This window comes from Lynx rufus, unplaced genomic scaffold (genome assembly GCF_022079265.1).
Source record: "Lynx rufus isolate CCGP_SWC_20201006 ecotype Redwood Valley unplaced genomic scaffold, mLynRuf1.p SCAF_3, whole genome shotgun sequence".
NCBI lineage: Eukaryota > Metazoa > Chordata > Mammalia > Carnivora > Felidae > Lynx > Lynx rufus.
In genome coordinates, this window is record NW_025814845.1 from 115150465 (window position 1) to 115171349 (window position 20885).

The window sequence follows — 20885 nt, forward strand, 5'->3', positions numbered from 1 at the left end:
GATAAAGTAATTCTTGAGATGTCCACAATGAGTTCAGGACTGCTCAACTTACCTTAAAGTCAGCTCCTCCCTACCACCAGTACACGCAGCCCCCCCACACACATGCATACACTTACCCACACCACACACACACACACACACACACACACACACACACACACCACAGAGCATGCACACACTGCCAAAAATTCTTGTAGCAACAACAAGGGAATGGACTAAAACCCAGCACGCAGGCCTGGGGCAGAAGTTTAACATCCCTACTGCTTTGGATTTCTATTAGTTTAGTTGATATTAATTAGATACTCTTTAAGGCACATTCTCTCGGTGATACTCAAAAATTGTCTTCCCACTTTATAATTCCAGAACATGTGGACCCTCAGAAGGCTTTTTGATACCAAGCCCCTGGGATAGCCACTTGTGACCATTCTTTAAAAACTTATTAGAGAATTTAGGGGTGCCTGGGTGGCTCAGTCGGTTAAGTGTCTGACTCTTGACTTTGGCTCAGGTCATGATCTCACTCTTTGTAGGCTCAAGCCCTACATCAGGCTCTTCATTGATAGCGCAGAGCCTGCTTGGGATTCTACCTCTCTCTCCCTCTCTGCCCTTCTCTCTCTTTCTCTTTCTCTCTCTCAAAATAAATAAAAATAAACTTAAAAAACTTAGAATTGACAGCATAAATATAAAGAAATGATCATACTGATATTTACAAGCACTGTCTTAGTGCTTGACAAATGTTATTGTATTTAATTTTTGTAATTAATTCACAAGGGCTGCTTAATAAATCAAGTGACGTTTGAATCCAGGGCAGCTTGATTGTACAAGCCCACGTTTTTACCTACTGATAATATTTTGCTTTACATGGCACAATTGTCAGAGAAAGTACAAAAAAGAAAAGATCTCTTAACCATGATTTGGCTTATTTAGAACTAACCAACTAAATAGTGAGAATAGAATTTTCCACTTGAGACAGAGAACAACTTGATAACCTCATACCTCATACACACACACATATTACTCATTTGAAGCCTATAATATCCTTTTCTTCCAAGAATTCTTCCAATTCTATCATTTGTAACTCATACCCTTTTTAACTACTTAAAATGAACAAAATAGATTTTTAAGTTTATACAAATTTAAAGTCTGGCAATAGAATTATAGTCCTTATACCTTTGGCAATGACCCCATTGCTGCATAAATGCCACCAGTGAATGAAAACTAATTACAGTTCTTTCAGGCTAAAAAGCGGCAGCTGAATACCACTAATTATGCAATGAAGCTAACAATAATACTAAAAAACATTAGCAATAAATATATTCACAGGAAAGACAAATAAAGAATAAATGTAGCAAATCAGCCATTGTAGGAAAAAAAAATGGCAAATGCTGAGATCTTCCTGTATTACACAATGGATATTTTTAAGTGCTTAATTATCATACAATGATTACTTCTAGCTCTTCACAAAGGCAATTTTCATAGCTGTCACACACCCCCAAATGCATCTTTAACACATATTGATGATTTTGAGTTTTGTATTAATGGAGCTATGTCTAAGCTCACATGGCAAACAGCTAGAGCCGACATTCAGTTATGCCAAGAACCATAGACCAATTTATAAGACCACAGTTGTCCAAATGACCGGGAAGGAAAAAACAGGGCTTTGTTTGGATTTGGGAGAAGTAATTGCTATTCAACCAGTGTTGACCTGGCCAAATTGCTCTTCCACGCGGACTTCTGTTCTTGTCAAATTAGATGCTGCATAAAATCCTAAGGATTCAATTGGGAACATATGCCAATTTTATCCTTAATGTGGTCTGATCCAGGATAGACTTACTGGAGAGAGAGAGAGAGAGAGAGAGATTAATAATATGAATACAAACCAATCATAGCTGGCTGTCTAATTTAATAGTGCCCATCTAATAGCGAACATCCCCACCATTCTTCTCAGTAGGCATTTGCCCCAGAATGGGCAACAAGTGAGAAACCTGAGTGTCCTCTCACCTCAGCCTCAGTTTTCTTGCCTCTCCTGAGGTGAGCAACTCACTTGCCTATGGGCTCTTTAAAGAACTTTCATTTTGAGTTTATTTTTTTTGTGAATGGTGTAAGAAAGTGGTCTAGTTTCATTCTTCTGCATGTTTCTGTCTAGTTCTCCCAATACCATTTGTTAAAGAGACTGTCTTTTTTTCCATTGGATATTCTTTCCTGCTTTGTCAAAGATGAGTTGGCCATACGTTTGTGGGTCTAGTTCTGGGGTTTCTATTCTATTCCATTGGTCTGTGTGTCTGTTTTTGTGCCAATACCATGCTGTCTTGATGATTACAGCTTTGTAGTAGAGGCTAAAGTCTGGGATTGTGATGCCTCCTGCTTTGGTCTTCTTCTTCAAAATTACTTTGGCTATTCGGGGCCTTTTATGGTTCCATACAAATTTTAGGATTGCTTGTTCTAGCTTCGAGAAGAATGCTGGTGCAATTTTGATTGGGATTGCATTGAATGTGTAGATAGCTTTGGGTAGTATTGACATTTTAGCATTTTGAAGGACCTGAATGTGAGACAGAAAACCATCAAAACCCTAGAGGAGAAAGCAGGAAAAAAAACCTGTCTGACCTCAGCTGCAGCAATTTCTTATTTGACACATCTCCAAAGGCAAGGGAATTAAAAGCAAAATTGAACTATTGGGACATCAACAAGATAAAAAGCTTCTGCATTGCAAAGTAAACAATCAGCAAAACTAAAAGGCAACCAACGGAATGGGAAAAGATATTTGCAAATGACATATTGGATAAAGGGCTAGTATCCAAAATCTATAAAGAACTCACCAAACTCCACACCTGAGAAACAAATAATCCACTGAAGAAATGGGCAGAAAACATGAATAGACACTTCTCTAAAGAAGACATCCAGATGGCCAACAGGCACATGAAAAGATGCTCAATGTCACTCCTCATGAGGGAAATACAAATCAAAACCACACTGAGATACCACCTCATGCCAGTCAGAGTGGCCAAAATGAACAAATCAGGAGACTATAGATGCTGGTGAGGATGTGGAGAAACAGGAACCCTCTTGCACTGTTGGTGGGAATGCAAACTGGTGCAGCCACTCTGGAAAATAGTGTGGAGGTTCCTCAAAAAATTAAAAATAGACTTACCCTATGACCCAGCAATAGCACTGCTAGGAATTTACCCAAGGGATACAGGAGTGCTGATGCGTAGGGCCACTTGTACCCCAATGTTTATAGCAGCACTTTCAACAATAGCCAAATTATGGAAAGAGCCTAAATGCCCATCAACTAATGAATGGATAAAGAAATAGTGGTTTATATACACAATGGAATACTACGTGGCAATGAGAAAGAATGAAATATGGCCTTTTGTAGCAACGTGGATGAAACTGGAGAGTGTGATGCTAAGTGAAATAAGTCATACAGAGAAAGATACCATATGGTTTCACTCTTATGTGGATCCTGAGAAACTTAACAGAAGAACATGGGGGAAGGGAAGAAAAAAAAAAAAGAGAGGGAGGGAGCCAAACCATAAGAGACTCTTAAAAACTGAGAACAGGGGCGCCTGGGTGGCGCAGTCGGTTAAGCGTCCGACTTCAGCCAGGTCACGATCTCGCGGTCCGTGAGTTCGAGCCCTGCGTCGGGCTCTGGGCTGATGGCTCAGAGCCTGGAGCCTGTTTCCGATTCTGTGTCTCCCTCTCTTTCTGCCCCTCCCCCGTTCATGCTCTGTCTCTCTCTGTCCCAAAAATAAATAAAAAACATTGAAAAAAAATTAAAAAAAAAAACTGAGAACAATCTGAGGGTTGATGGGGGGTGGAAGGGAGGGGAGGGTGGGTGATGGGTATTGAGGAGGGCACCTGTTGGGATGAGCACTGGGTGTTGTATGGAAACCAATTTGACAATAAATTTCATATTAATAAAATAAATAAATCATCCTCCAGACAAAAAAATAAAAAATAAATTAAATAAAATAAAGGCTATGGTCTACAGGTCAAGGGAAAAAAAAAGAACTTTCAAGGGTAATTTACTACAGTTGACTATATGTGATTTTCGCCTTCCATGCTCTCTTTAGAATCTAATTGTCGTGAGGAAATTATTAACAGTGAAGGTGAGTTTTTCTGTGATAATGTATATTTTATGTAAATGAACTAAGGATTTTTAATAAAGTCTTAATAGTTTGAGCTTGGGTAAGTACTAAGCACCGTAGAAAGAAGCTTGCATACATTTGTAATATTTTAGAGGAGAGGGAGCTAGAAATGCTGGAAGTAATATTAGAATAAGAAACAACAAACTAGGTTGTAGAATTAACTCTGAATTAATTACAAATGGTCCCCACATTACAATGGTTCAACTTATAATTTTTCTTAATTTTTTAATGTTTATTTATTTTTGAGAGTGAGTAGGGGAGGGACAAAGAGAGAGGGAGACACAGAATCTGAAGCAGGCTCCAGTCTCTTCTCTGACAGTCTGATGTGAGGCTCGAACCCACTACCATGAGATCAAGACATGAGCCCAAGTCAGACACTTATCAGACTAAGATACCCAGGCACCCCTGCAATTATTCAACTTTACCATGTTGCAATAAGCCATACACACTCAGTAGAAACTTTACTATGAAATTTGAATTATGATCTTTTCCCAGTCTGGCAATATGTGGTATAATGCTCTCTCCTGTTGCTGGGCAGCAGCAATGAGCCACTGCTTCTAGTCAGCCACACTTTCAGGAGGGTAAACAACTGATACAGTTACAAACATTCTGTACCCACCACAACCATTTATTTTCACTCTCTGTACAGTTCTCAATGAATGTTCGATGTTTGATTATGAAATAGGCTTTGCGCTGGAAGATTCTGCAGAACTGTAGGCTAGCCTAAGTGTTCTGAACACGTTTCCGGTAGGCTAGGCTAAGCTTTGATATTCAGTAGGTTAGGTGCCGTAAATGGCATTTATGATGGTTTTATTAACACATAACCTCACAATGAGGCATCTGGGTGGCTCAGTCAGTTAAGGGTCTCATTTTGGTTCAGGTCATGATCTCATAGTTTGTGAGTTTGAGCCCCACATCGGGCTCTCTGCTGTCAGCACAGAGCCCTCTTCAGATCCACGGTGCCCCTGTCTCTCTCTGCCGCTCCCTCTCCCCACTCCCCTCTCAAAAATAAATTAACATTAAAAAACATTTTTTAGGGGCATCTGGGTGGCTCAGTTGGTTGGGTGTCTGACTTCAGCTCGGGTCATGATCTCACGGTTTGTGAATTCAAGCCTCACGTCGGGCTCTGTGCTGACAGCTCAGAGCCTGGAGCCTGCTTCGCATTCTGTGTCTCCTTCTCTCTCTGTCCCTCCCCAACTTGTGCTCTGTGTCTCTATGTCTCTCAAAAAATAAACAAATGTAAAAAAAATTTTTTTTAATGACGTAACCCCACAGTGATAAATGAGTATCTGTACATGCGACTTGGAAAAAGTTCATTTATGGTTTACTTACAAAATGCTCTATGAATCTATTCTTTTTAGCATTCTTAGTACTACATGCCTATCTGTAATACTTCTGAAACTTCTCAATTGTTCCAAAGAGGGGAGAAAAAAGAAACAAAAATTGTTTTTTTTTAAAGATATGAAGAGAAACAAAAGGGAAAAGTGAGTTTAAAAAAATATAATACCATCTATATGTCAGTGCAAATGATTAAATGAGACCCAGAATCTCCTGGACCTTAAGCAGAGGGAAAGGGGCTCAGAAAAGAGCACAAAATTATGAAAACAAAGTAAGGTGCAAAATGAGTATTTCTTTTTATTTTTTATTTTTTTTTTCAACACTTATTTATTTTTGGGACAGAGAGACAGAGCATGAACGGGGGAGAGGCAGAGAGAGGGAGACACAGAATCGGAAACAGGCTCCAGGCTCCGAGCCATCAGCCCAGAGCCTGACGCGGGGCTCGAACTCACGGACCGCGAGATCGTGACCTGGCTGAAGTCGGACGCTTAACCGACTGCGCCACCCAGGCGCCCCAAGTATTTCTTTTTAAAGAGCAAAGAATTACAATGCATTGCAAATTTAAAAGCTTCTGAAGACAAACTAAAGGTGAAAAAAATTTTAAAGTTATTTTGCTCATGGGACAAGGGAGACCCCAGTGAAGCAAGAAACGAATTTAGCAAGACTTTTCAGAAGCTCAAAAACAAAAAGCGGAGTGTGTTCTATATGATGAGGATTCTGATTGGTTACGAAGAGGACTGTACAATCCTCAGAATTTGCCATTGCTCTCTTTGCCATTACAGGAGAGCCAGTACAGTTTCAAAGAGGTTGAGCAACTCAGTCTAGAGTCATGCAGGAGGCATTCCGTTAGGCTTGTACTCAGAGCTGATAAACTGTCCTATCACAAATATCATGAAATCCATGATAATAATAATCACACTTCTAGTCATTCTATAAGACTCTATTTTTTGTTTGTTTGTTTTTGGCTTCACACTCTTGATTGCTTTCCATATGATAATTTTGCAACATATATTCTTAAATCAGCATTTTCTCTATTTTCTTTCCTGCTTAAACAGTAATACAGATCTGTTGTACAACAATGTGAATCTACTTAACACTACTGAACCGCACCCTTAGAAATGGTTTAGATGGCAAATTTTGTATGTTTTTAGCACAATTAAAATTTTTTAGAGTATTTTTTAAACCAATAATATAATTTAGACAAGTTTCAGCTTCGCAATTCATTCTCAGTATTGTACATTTTTAGTACTATTATCAAACTGGGAGAAATCACTTTGCAAATTAAGTTCTTCTAAAGTTTGCCTATTCAGTGACTAATATTAAATACTCTTCCTTAACGAGTTTGTTACTAATGTCTTCAGTGTCATAGGGCATAAGTTTTATCTTCATCCATGTCAATATTTATGGCAAACTATCAAGAAATTCAAGGTTTTTCCCTATATGTTTCATTCATTCCTCTTCATTAATTGGGTTATCAAAAGTCTAAGACCCTATTCATTATCTCTACCAAAAACATATCTCTTCTCCTACATCAATTATTGCTTTCGGTATGATTTTTTTAATATGATGCTGAAATTTTTTCAGTATTCCAATATATCTGAATATGCTTAGCTCTTTAAAAATTAAATCTAGAGATGATAAAAGAGATAACAGAAACATCACAAAACATTTTTACAAAATGCAGTTCACATGAAATCTATACAGGTTTTATCAACTGTTTTGAATAACATTTCTTTTTGTTTTTTTCATTTACTTATTGTTTGGCTTTCTCTTTTAAACTGTCATTAATATCATTACACCTGAGTTGCTAGGCTTGAACCACTTTAAAATTCAAACCATTCCATCACACATGACCTCTAAAGACAAACCCAGTTGGCATGTGTGTTTAAAATATTCGATCCAGGAGATGAACTAGAAAATAAAAAAGGACAAATTGTTTTTACTGAAGTAGTCCCCAGCCTCAAGGACAGTGGAGGCAGTGGGGTAGGGGAGAGAGAAGGCAAGCCAGCAGATGATGGGTGGGTCTGGCTTGGGTGCCTGCACCTACCACTGAACAAAGTTAGTTTAGTTAGTTTAGCACCAAGATTTGGGAGACAGGAATAAGAGTGAGTATTTGCTACAAGGCATCTTGGGAAAGTGACTTTGAGATTGATGTAGCCTTTCAAGGGAGGACTTGACAAGTGAAGAGAAAATTAGCTATAGCCTTCCAATAATAAAAGGAATTAGCGAATGTTCTTCCCTTCTGAGGGCAAGAGACAGGCTGGGACCAGAGTAGTCTCCAGGGCATCACCAGTGCTTTCTCAACAGATGTTCTTGCTAGCTATAATTTAACCACTCATGCAATTATCTGCATACCAAATATCTATATCCCAATAAACCCAAACTAATTGTATCCCCCACTCAGCTTCCCCTTAACCAAATGCAAAAACACCCACAGCCACTCAACCACTCAAGAGGAGGGAAAGTTTCATGGAGAAGGAGTCAGGGTGGGAAGTCAAGTGTGCTTAATCAACTGACGACAAACTGACTTGCCTTTACAAAATAGTTTAAAATGTGCCACCATATGAACCCATTCCTAGAGCCCCTTCTGGATCCCTGAATAGGGTCTAGACAAGTGAGTGGCCCTAGAGCTCAAGTTTTATTCTCCTCACTGTAGATCCTCCTGCTTCAGACTCCAAGCTCCTGGAGGGCAAGAACTGCATCTTTTGTTTTTAATATTTGTATACCCAAGTCCTTGCACAGTGCATGATGCAGTGTGGGTGCATATAAAATATTTTATGGATAGGGGTGCCCGGGTGGCTCAGTTGGTTAAGCATCCAACCCTTGATTTCAGCTCAGGTCATGATCTGGTGGTTTGTGAGTTTGAACCCCACATCGGACTCAGTGCTGACAGCGCGGAGCCTACTTGGGATTCTCTCTCTCCCTCTCTCTCTGCTCCTCACCTGCTCACTCTCTCTGTCTCTTTCTCAAAAATAAACTTAATTTTTTTTAATTTCATGGATAAATGAAGCAAGTGTGGCGCACACAAGAAAATACTGGAAAGAGGAGGCAATTAAATCTTCATGCCAAGATGAAGAGAAGGACCAAGTAAGGCTTCTGAAATTTCTGAAATAAAATGATATTTAGGAAAAATATATCAGACATTTCCAATTGATTTTTTTTTTGTCATCCTTCATCTGATCTCTTCTTCCTAAATTTGGGAGATTAGCCATTAGGTAAGTCTTGTGGGAGGCCATGTCCTTCTCTCATTACAAAAGCATAATAAGCCAGCTATATGCTTCCCTACCTTTAGGAGGCTAGGTGACAAGAATATGACCCTAAGCTTCGCCAATTAGATATAACCATTAAGGACTTGCTTCAGGAGTTAGAAGTGACAATCCATCCATTCCAGGAGTGCCAAGAGTATCTAGTGTCCAACGGCAGAGGGCCAGCTACAACATATGGTTTCCAAAGAATGCAGTGATGGTGGTACCAGGGCCAGAATTCATTGTTCAGCACCCTTTCTGGAGATTCAGAGCTATATGGAAACTTACTGGACTTATATTCCTTTGACAACACACTCTGTTTTTTCCTTTGTCTCCTATGACAACACACTCTCCTGTTGTCCTCCTATCTCTTTAACCACTTCTTCCCTGTCACCTTTGAAGATTCTTTATGACTTCATCAGCCTTTAAATGTTAGATCTTCAAAGTTCATCCTTAGGCCTTTTTGTTTCCTCACTTTATAATAATCTTCGACTGGCAACCTCTTCCACCTCTGGCACTCTAGCTCCAGGCACCAGCACCTCTAGATTACAACATTTGTTCTGTCCTTCCACATCCATCCCTCATACCTCCCTACCTTCCCCCAGTTTATGTAATGCAGTCTCTATACTGAAATCAGAGTGGCCTTTCCAAAGGGCAATCAGATGAGCCCTACTTGTAAACGCTTCATTGGATTACAAATGTCTTTAGGATAAATACCAAAATCCTTACTATAGTTTACAAGGCTTTGCCCAGTCTTGTTCCTGCCTATCCTCCACACACATGACATGATGCTTGTCTTTTGATGAAACCAACCCAGGCCCTCTGTCCTGACCTTCCCTTCATTGAACTATTTCATGTTCACTTTTCAAATCTCAGTTCTAGTATGACATCCTAAGGAAAGTCTTCCCTGACCCAGACTAAGTGTGATTTCTGCATTAAGTGTTCTTAAAGAACCAAATACCATTCCTTCATAAGACTTATCATTTGAAATTATATATTTGAGTATGTGATTATGGGATTTGATATCTAAATCTCCAGTTAAATGGTAAGGACTATGAGGGAGGGACCCCATGTTTTTTATTGTTTTTCACCATCACATTCCATCATTTGACTCTTCCTTTCCTTCATTCACTATTTAACCATCAAGCTTCATCATTCTTATTTGGAAATTTTGTCCTCCATTTTCACTTTATATTCAACTGTCCTCATGCTAGCACAAACATCATGCTTTCAGAAGTAAATTTTTATAACTGCTGTTCTATATGCTTGAGCTCTCCTTCTCAAAGTGCATCCCACATACTACTGCAAAATTTAGTATATGTCCCAAAGATAAGTAAAATATCATTATACCATAAGCTTATAGTGGTAAGTATAAGGGAAGCCATCAGAGTTTTTGAGAATGTTAAAAGTTTCTCAGGGGCACTCAGATGGCTCAGTTAGTTTAAACGTCCAACTTCAGCTCAGGTCATGATCTCACAGTTCGTGAGTTGGAGCCCCACATGGGGCTCTGTGCTTACAGCTCAGAGCCTGGAGCCTGTTTTGATTTCTGTGTCTCCCTCTCAATCTGTCCCTCCCCCATTTGTGCTCTGTCTCTCAAAAATAAATAAACATTAAAAAAAAATTTTTTAAGTTAGTTTCTTAACCTAATCATCCTAGTTCATCAGAGCCTGCAATCAAGGTACCTAAATGACCTTGTTTCCCAAATATTCCAATATAAAATATCACCTCTTGCTAAGATAGTCTGATCACATTCTAATTTGCATAATTTCTGACTCCCATCTTTTCTTCTTTTCTCAAATTGCTCTCACTTCCTAGAATGTCTTCATTGTGTAGTTTTTTGTTTTTTGTTTTGTTTTAAGGCTAGTCAATGAGGCAGAAGTGGATAAGGAACAAAGAAATCTGTAACTGGATGTTATCAGTTAATTGTAAACACCACTGCAGTCAGACCAGCCTTCCCTCATCTTGTTTTGACTAAAAATCTATCACCCACATACAACTAAGGCATTGCCCAGCCCAGTCTATCATAACTTTCAAATGGCAGAAAATTGTAAATGAAAGCAATTCCAGTTTTGACCATCTTCTACCAAGGGACAGGATGGCAGAAGTAGGATCAAAAGCTTTTCATTACATTGAAAAATATGATAAAACCCTCTCTACTTCAACTACTTTCAATATTAACTAACTCTTTCTTTCCCTTACCCTCCCAAACATTTTCCAAATTCAGCCCATAAATCCTTCACTTTTCCCCCCAATCCTATCTAATTTGAATTTGTCTGCCTTTCCCCTGCTGTTGATTCCTAATAGGTTATTCTTTTTATTATAAATCTCTTTGACTCTTCTGCTTATCTGGATTGACATCATGTGCTATTCCAGTGTGAAGTGAAGTAAAGAGGCCCTTAACCCTCTTACATGAATAATTTTTGTCTCTGTTCCAAAATACCACGCATCCTTAAGAACAAGTCTTAAGAATTATTTCTCCCATAAAAACTTCCCTAATGGTTTCATCATATACTTTATAAACCTACATAATTAAGTTCTGTATCATAAAATTTTTAGCTCTTAAATACACACTCCATGATTAAATTGTAAATTAGAAAATGTTTTTGGAGATCATCTGTTTCATTCTTCCCTTTTGCAGATGAGAACATCAAAATTCCATTTTTCAATCCTGTTCCAGATGTATTCCTTACTGCCTCTCAATAGACTGAAGTATCTGGATAGTGGAGAATGGTTATATACTGTTTTCATGTCTTCCTCAGCCCAATGCATTGTACTATGTACAACATAAATAAACACCTATTTAATATCTAAATTGAATAAATAAGAGACACTATGTCAAAAAATCATAAGGGAGTCATTTGCCCAAATTCCTCAACTTCAAATAAGAAAACTAAAGCCTAGACATAAGTGCTTTGTTCATGATAGCACATATAGTTAGAAGCCAATGTAAAGTATTAAAATATACTATTTTTAAACCATATTCAAGTATATTATTTTAAACTTAAAATATGATTTAGCTGGACTTACGGGAAAGATGGTGAGGTAGGAGGACTTTAAGATCACCAAGTCCCATGGATACAACTGGATGACAACCACATCATTGAAAATAGCCCAGAAAATGAACAAAATATGGGGAAACCCTACCACAACAAGCAAAGAGAGCTGCTTCACAGTAGTGGACTAAAGGCAAAAGTGGCTCAGCCACAACAGCACAGTGCAGGCAACACACACAAGAGACACCTCTGAAGTGCCAGATTCTGGTGAATAATAGATGTTGCACTGCAAGGCACTACAGGACCTTTTCTTTATAAGAATTCTACTTTCAAGAGCAAGAGACATAGCTGACTTTCCTAACACATAGAAACAGACACATACAGTTCAATAAAATGAGCAGACAGAGGAATATATCCCAAATGAAAGAAGAAGGCAAAAATCATAGTAAGAGATTTAAGCAAAATGAAGAAAAATAATATGCTGATAGAGAATTTAAAGTAATGGTCATAAAGATACTCCCTGAACTTGAGCGAAGAGTGGAGAACCTCAGTGAGACCTTTAGCAAAGAGATACAAAACATAAAAAGGAACCAGTCAGAGATGAAGAACTCAATAAGTGAAATTAAAAATACACTAGATGAAATAAATAGTAGACTAGAGGAAGTAGAAGAATGGATCAGTGACCTAGGGAACAGAATAATGGAAAGCAATCAAACTGAACAGGAGAGAGAAGTAACAATAATAATAATAAATGAAAACAGACTTAGGGAATCTAACAACACAATCAAGTATAATAACAATTGTACTATATGGATCCTAGAAGAAGAGAGAAAAAAAGGGGTGGGGGAGAAAATTTATTTGAAGAAATAATAGCCCCAAAATGCCTAAATCTGGGGAAGGAAACAGAATCCAGATCCAGGAGGCACAGAGAGCCCCCAACAAAATCAACCCAAGGAGAATCACACCAAGACACACAGTAAGTAAAATGGCAAAAATAAATGATAAAGAGAGAATTTTAAAAGTAACTAGGGAAAAATGAAATAGTTACATACAAGGGAAATCCCATAAGGCTATCGCTTATTTTCCAGCAGAAACTTTGCAGGCCAGAAGGGAGTGGCATGACATATTCAAAGTGCTGAAAGAAAAAAAAAAAAAAACCTGCAGCCAAGAATACTCTATTCAGTAAGGCTATCATTCAGAATAGAAGGAGAGATAAAGAGTTTCTCAGACAAACAAAAGTTAAAGAAATTGATGATCACTAAACCAAGCCTACAAGGAATGTGAAAGGGGATTCTTTGAGTATAAAGGAAAGTCCATAAAAAGAAATAAGAAAAGTAGGAAACACAAAAATAGTTAAAATAAGTATATCTATAAAAATCAGTCAAGGGAAGGGACTTGCAAAACAAAAGTATATAAAGTATGACACTATATGCCTAAAAAGTTGGGGAAGAGGCATAAAGAATGGGTTCAAACTTAAGCAGCCATCAACTTAATATAGACTGCTATATGCATAACATGTTATACATAAACCTAAAGGTAGCCACAAATCAAAAACCAGTAATAGATATGCAAAAATAAAGATAAAAAAATCCACATATATCACTAAAGAAAGCAAACAAACCATGAGAAGAGATCAAGAAACAGAGTACAAAAACAAGTAACAAATTGACAATAAGTACATATCTATCATTAATTATGATGAATGTAAATGTACTCAATCAAAAGACATAACATGAGAGAATGGATAAAAAAAGCAAGACTCATTTATATACTGCCTCATATATAGAGACTGCCTTATATAGAGACTCATTTCAGATATATGGATTAAAAGCTAGAGGATGGAAAAGCATTTATCATGCAAACAGAAGTGAAAAGAAATACATCAAAGAAAATAGGCTTTAAAACAAAGACTGTAACAAGAGACATAGAAATATACTATATAATCATAAAGGGAACAATCCAACAAGAAGATATAACAATTGTACATATTTATGCACGAAACATGAGAGCACCCAAATACATAAAGTACCTAATAAAAAACATAAAGAGTGTAATTGATAATAATACAATAGTAGTATGGGGCTTTAACATCCCTCTTACATCAAACAGAAAATCAAGAAGGAAACAGTGGCTTTAAATTGCACATTGGACAAGATGACTCTAACAGATATATTCACAACATTCCACCCTAAAACAGCAGAATACTCATTATTTTCAAGTGCACATAGAACACTATCCAGAAGAGATCATATATTAGGCCACAAAAATCTCAACAAATTAAAAAGTATCAAAATTAGGGCATGGTATATGCACCTTTTCCAACCACAAAACTTATGAAACTGGAGATCAACCACAAGAAAAAAATCTGAAAAGAACAAAAATTAATAGAGGTTAAATAACATGCTACTAAGTAATGAATGGGTCAACCAAGAAATAAAAGTAGAAATAAAAACATACATGGAGACAAATGAAAATGAAAATACAATGGTCCAAAATCTTTGGGATTCAGCAAAAGCTATTGTAAAAAGAAAGTTTATAGGGGCCCCTGAGTGGCTCAGTCAATTAAATATCTGACTTCAGCTCAGGTCATGATCTTATGGTTGTTGAGTTTGAGTCCCAGATCAGTCTCTGCACTAACAGTGTAGAGTCTACTTGGGATTCTCTCTCTCCCCCTCTCTCTCTACCCCTTCCAAATTTGCTCATGCTCTCTCTCTCTCTCAAAAAAATAAACTTAAAAAAAATTTTTTGAATAAAATAAATAAATAAATAAATAATAAAAAGGAAGCTTCTAGCAATAGAGGCCTACTACCACAAGAAGCAAGAAAAATCCAAATAAACACCCTAACTCTACACCTAAATGAGCTAGATAAAGGGGAACAAACAAAACCCCAAAATAGTAGAAGGAAGGAAATAATAAATATTAGAACAAAATATATGAAATAGAAACTAAAAGTGCAATAGTACAGATTTATGACCCAAGGAGCTGATCTTTGAAAAGATCAACAAAATTGATAAATCTTTAGCCAGACTCATTCCAAAATAAAAAATAAAAAAAAAAAAAAGTGGGCAGGGAGAGAAAGAGAGAAGTCAAATAAAATTAGAAATGAAAGAGGAGAAATAACAACCAACACCACAGAAATAGAAAGGATTGTTAGAGAATATTATGAAAATTATATGCCAGCAAATTGGACAACTAGAGGAAATTGGTAAATTCCTAAAAGTATGTAACCTCCCAAATCTTATTCAGAAAAGATAGATTATTTGAGCAGACTAATTACTGGCAATGAAATTAAATTGGTAAACAAAAACTTCCCAACAAATAAAAGTCCAGGATTATATGGCTTCACAGGTGCATTCTACTAAACATTAAAGAGTTATTACCCATTCTTCTCAAACTATTCCAAAAAATAGAAAAGGAAGGAAAGCTTCCAAATCCATTCTATGAGACCAGCATTACCCAGATACCAAAACTAGATAAAGACACTACAAAAAATGAGACCAATATCCAACCAATATTTCTGATGAACATAGATGCAAAAATCCTTAACAAAAAATCAGCAAACCAAAGCCAACAATACATTTAACAAAGTCATTCACTATGATCAAGTGGGATTTATTCACAGGATGCAAGAGTGGTTCAATATTCACAAATCAATCAACATGTACATCAAATCAACAAGAGAAAAGATAAGAACCATATGATCATCTCAATAAATGCAGGAAAAGCATTTAACAAAGTACAATATCCATTCATGATAAAAACCCTCAACAAGATAGATTTAGAGAGAACATACTGCAACATAATAAAGGCCATATATGAAAAACCCACAGCTAATATTATACTCAATGGGAAAAAAAAGTGAATGCTTTCCCCCAAAGATTAGGAACAAGATAAGGATGTCCACTGTCCCCATTTCTATTCAACATATACTGGAAGTCCTAGCCACAGCAAACAGACAACAAAAAGACATAAAAGGAATACAAATCAGTAAGGAGCAAGTAACACTTTATTTGCAGATGGCATGATTCTATAGATAACCCTTAAGATATCACCAAAAAATCACAAGAACTGATAAACAAATTCACTGAAGTTTCAGGATGCAAAATCAATGTACATAAATCCGCTGCATTTCTATACACTAATAATGAAGTAGGAGAAAGAGAAATTAAGAAAGCAATCCCATTTACAACTGCACCAAAAGCAATGAAATGCCAATGAATAAACTTAACCAAGGAGGTGAAAGACCTGTACTCTGAAAACTATAAAACTCTGCTGCAAGACATTGAAAAGGACACACACACACACACAAAATGGAAAGACATTCCATGCTCATGGATTGGAAGAACAAATATTGCTAAAATGTCCATACTACCCAAAGCAATCTATAGATTTAATGCAATCCCTGTCAAAACACCAACAGCATTTTTCACAGAACTAGAATTATCCTAAAATTTGTATAAAACCACAAAAGACCTAAATTTCCAAAGCAATATTTTTTTTAACTTATAATTTTTCATGATGGTTATTTATTTATTTTGAAAGAGAGAATGTGCAAGCATACACATGGGCAGGGGAGGAACAAAGAGAGTTGGGAGAGAGAATCCAAAGCAGGCTCCATGCTGTTAGCAAAAACCTGACTCTGGGATCATGACCTGAACTGAAACCAAGAGTTGGGTGCTTAACCAACTGAGCCACCCAGGAATCCCCAAATTTTTTAAATTTAAATTCTAGGTAACATATGCTAAAGAAATCCTGAAAAGAAAAATAAGGGTGGAGGTGTCATAATTCTAGATTTCAAGTTATACTACAAAGCTGTAGTAGTCAAACAGAAGAGTATTGCCACAAAAATAGACACACATATCAATGGGACAGAATAGAAAACACAGAAACAAACCTACAATTACATGGCCAATTAGTCTTTGACAAAAGAGGCAAGAATATGCAATGGAAAAAAGAAAGCCTTTTCAACAAATGGCGCTGGGAAAACTGGATAGCTACATGCAAAAGAAAGACACACTTTCTTACATCATACACAAAATAAATTCAAAATGGATTAAGGAACCAAATGTGAGGCCTGAAACCATAAAACCATTAAAAAAACTAAAACAGAGCATGGACAGTAATTTTTTCTGACATCGGCCATAGCAATTTTATTCTAGATATGTCTCCTGAGACCAGGGAATAAACTATTGGTACTACATCAAATAAAAAGCTTCTGAACAATGAAAGAAACAATCAACAAAACTAAAAGACAACCTACAGAATGGAAGAAGATATTTGCAAATGGCATATTCAATTAAGTGTTCGTATATATATAAGTATATATAAAATATATATAAAACTGATACAACTCAATTCCCCAAAACCAAATGATCCAATTAAAAAATGGGCAGGGGACATGAATAGACATTTCTCCAAAGAAGACATACGGATGGCCAACAGACACATGAAAAGATACTCAAAAGTCACTCATCATCAGGGAAATGCAAATCAAAACTACCATGAGATATCACTTCACATCTGCCAGAGTGGCTAAAACCAAAAACAAGAAACAAGTGTTGACGAGGATGTGGAGAAAACCTGTTGCAGGGAATGCAAACTGGTACAGCCACTGTGGAAAACAGCATGGAGGTTCCTCAAAGAATTAAAAACAGAGGGGCGCCTGGCTCAGTCAGTTAAGGTCTGACTCTTGATTTTCACTCAGATCATGATCTCATGGTATATGAGGTCGAGCCCCACATTGGCACTTGGGATTCTCTCTGTCCCCCTCTCTGCCTCTCCCTCCTGCTCTCTCTCTCTCTCTCTCTCTCTCAAAATAAATAAACATTTTTTAAAAATTAAAAGTAGAACTACCCTAGGGTCCAGTAATCACATTACTGGGTATTTACCCAAAGAATACAAAAACATGAATTCAAAGGGATGCACACATGCCTATGTTTATTGCAGCATTAGTTACAATGGCCAAACCATGGAAGCAGCCCAAGAGGTCACTAGTAGATAAATGAATAAAGAAGTGCCATATATATATATGTATGTATGTATATATATATATATATATATATATATATATATATATAGTGGAATATTATTCAGCCATAAAAAAGAATGAAACCTTGCCATTTGCAACAACTTGGATGAAGCTAGTGAGTATAATGCCAAGTGAAATAAACTCAGTCATAGAAAGACAAATATCACATAATTTCACTCATGTGGAATTTAAGAAACAAAGCCAATGGACAAGGGGGAAAAAAAAACAAACTAAAAAACAGACTTTTAACTATAGAGAACAGATGGTTACCAGAGGGGAGGTGGGTAGAGGGATGCGTAAAATAGGTGAAGGGGACCGAGAGTACACTTAACATGATGAGCACAGAGTCATGCTCAGAATTGTTGAGTCACTATATTGTACACCTGAAACTAATATAATGCTGTATGTTACCTGGAATTAAAATAAAAACTTTACCATTAAGAAATAGGTGATGGGGATTAAGAGCACACTTATCAAGATGAGCACTGAGTAATGGATAGAATTGTTGAATCACTACATTATACACCTGAAACTAATATAACACTATATGTCAATTATCCTGGAATTAAACTTAAAATACATATGATGTAAAGTATTTAAAAATATTATTTTTAAATAAATCATGTACAATATAAACTACTAAGGGAAACTACAGGGAAAATAAATGCCAATTCAAGATAAAAGTTTTAGGCAGTAAGCCCAGCGATCCTGCAGATCTGTCTCTTGCTTCAACAGCATTTCAATAGAACAAACCCAGGGATTTTTCTTCCTTCAACCTCAAACCACCCTCCAATTTTTTCAACCAGTTGCAACCTTCAGAAACATCCTCTTTGCCGTCCCCGGCCTCTGAGACCAGCCAACACCATATCGGGAGCTCCTTATTGCCCATCAGCTATGAGCTCCCACATTCCTCAGAATTATTCCATCCAGGTGGAGGCCACTTGTCAACTGCTTGGTCAGCATGTATCTGCACACTTACCTGGGCTTCTCTTTCCACTCTGACAGTGTGGCTCTCGAGGGTGTGGGTTGCTTTTCTGTGGCTTTGCTGAGGAAAAGCTCCAGGTGCCAGCAATTCAAGACGCAAAATCAGCGATCTACACCCTGCACAGGGTATGCAGAAACTGTCCCAAGATGAATGAGGTAAAACTCTGGACGTCATGAAAGTTGCCACGGTTCTGGAGAAGACCCTGAACCAGGCCGTTTTGTATCCGCACGCCCAGCATTCCAGACCCGCATCTCTGACTTCCTGGAGATCCACTTCCTGGATGAGGAGGTGAAGCTCATCAAGAAGATGGCCACCACCTGACTGCCCTTCCAGGCTGCTTGGTCTCCAGGCTGGGCTGGGCAAGTCTCTCTTGGAAAAGCTCATCTTCAAGCACAGCTTAGAGCCTATGGAGCCCAGAGGACTGCATGCCAAGGCTTCTGCTTGAGCCTCTTCCTCAGGCACCAGGCAGCTTTTTAACCACCCTGGAGCACTTTCTCAAGCCACGAACTGAATGGAAAAAATAAAGCTTTTGAAGAAAAAAAAAGGAAAAAAAACAAAGATAATAGTTTTATTTGAGGGGTAAGGGCAGATTAAAATAAAGGGGGAAAGCAGAAAGAGCATCAAAGGCAATGGTATTCTTACAATACGTGGTGCGTCCATGGGCGTGCATTGTACTGGTGTTCTTTTAGCCCTGTGATTATTTTTTTATAATGAATGCTTTATATTAAACTTTAACATACACATAGAAAATGGCATAAATATTAAGTGAACAGATTAATGAATTATCACTAAGTGAACACATCTGTGTAACCAGTACCCATATTGGGATACAGAAATTTATAAGAACCCAAAAGCTTTCTTGTGCTCCCTTCCAGTCATCACCCTCCAAAGGTAAACACTTTCTAGACTGCTAACAGCACAGATTAGTGTTGTCTGTTGTAGATATTCACATGAGTGGAATCATGCATTAAGTACTCTTTTGTGTCTGATTTCTTTTGCACAATATGTCTATAAGCCAACCATGTCACTACTTATAATTCCTGTTTGTTCTTTCTGATTATTGAATAATCTAAGAATGCTGCAATTTATCCTTTCTATTGTTAATAATCATGTATTTTTTTCCAGTGTTTGGCTCTTATAAATAGTGCTGCTATAGATGTTTCTTTCACACATAAGTACATATTTCTGACAGAAATATACCTGAGCATAAGGAACATACCTTGCTGGTTCATAGGATAAATACAAATTTAGCTTTAGAAATTATTGGGAAATGGTTTTACGAATGACCAATTTACATTCCTACAGCCAGATCCTCATTAATACTCGGCATTATCGGTTTTTTATTTCAGTCATTCTGGTGGATGTCTTACACATATTTTTTAAATACTTTGTATCTAGGGGTGCTTGGGTGGCTCATTCAGTTATGTGTCCAACTCTTGATTTCGGCTCAAGTCATGATCTCATGGTTGGTGAGCTAGAACACCATGTCAAGCTCTGCACTGACAGCATGGAGACTACTTGGGATTCTCTCTCTCTCCCTCTCTTTCTGGCCCTCCTCTCCTCGTGCACCTGCGCTTGCTCTCTCTCTCTCAAAATAAATACACATTAAAGAAATAAATAATATTTTGTGTCTAGTCAAAATTTAATAAAGTTTAATAAAAAAAGTTCTCATGATGAGCATTGAGGAGGTCACCTGTTGGGATGAGCACTGGGTGTTGTATGGAAACCAATTTGACAATAAATTTCATATTAAAAAAAAGTATTTGTGTTTCATTGAATTTGTTGTATCAAGAAAACCCACTCTTCTGCTATCATATGTAAAAGATTGATGGATTGATTGATAGACATTAGTGTAAACACAGCTAATGATAATCATTAGAGAAGCAGATTAGCATAATAGTTAAGATCTAAGCTCTGAACACAGACCATCTGAATTAAATCTTGGATCACCCACTTAGTAGCATGTAATCTTGGGCAAGTTACTTAAATATGTGTTTTTCTTGGATTCCACTATCTACAAAATACCATTAAAAATAGTACATACTTCATAAACCTGCTAGGATTAAACAAGCTAATATATACACCAGTAAAGATAATGAGGACTACAGCAAGCAGTAAATAAAAATATTGGTTGTTGTTATAATAGCTAA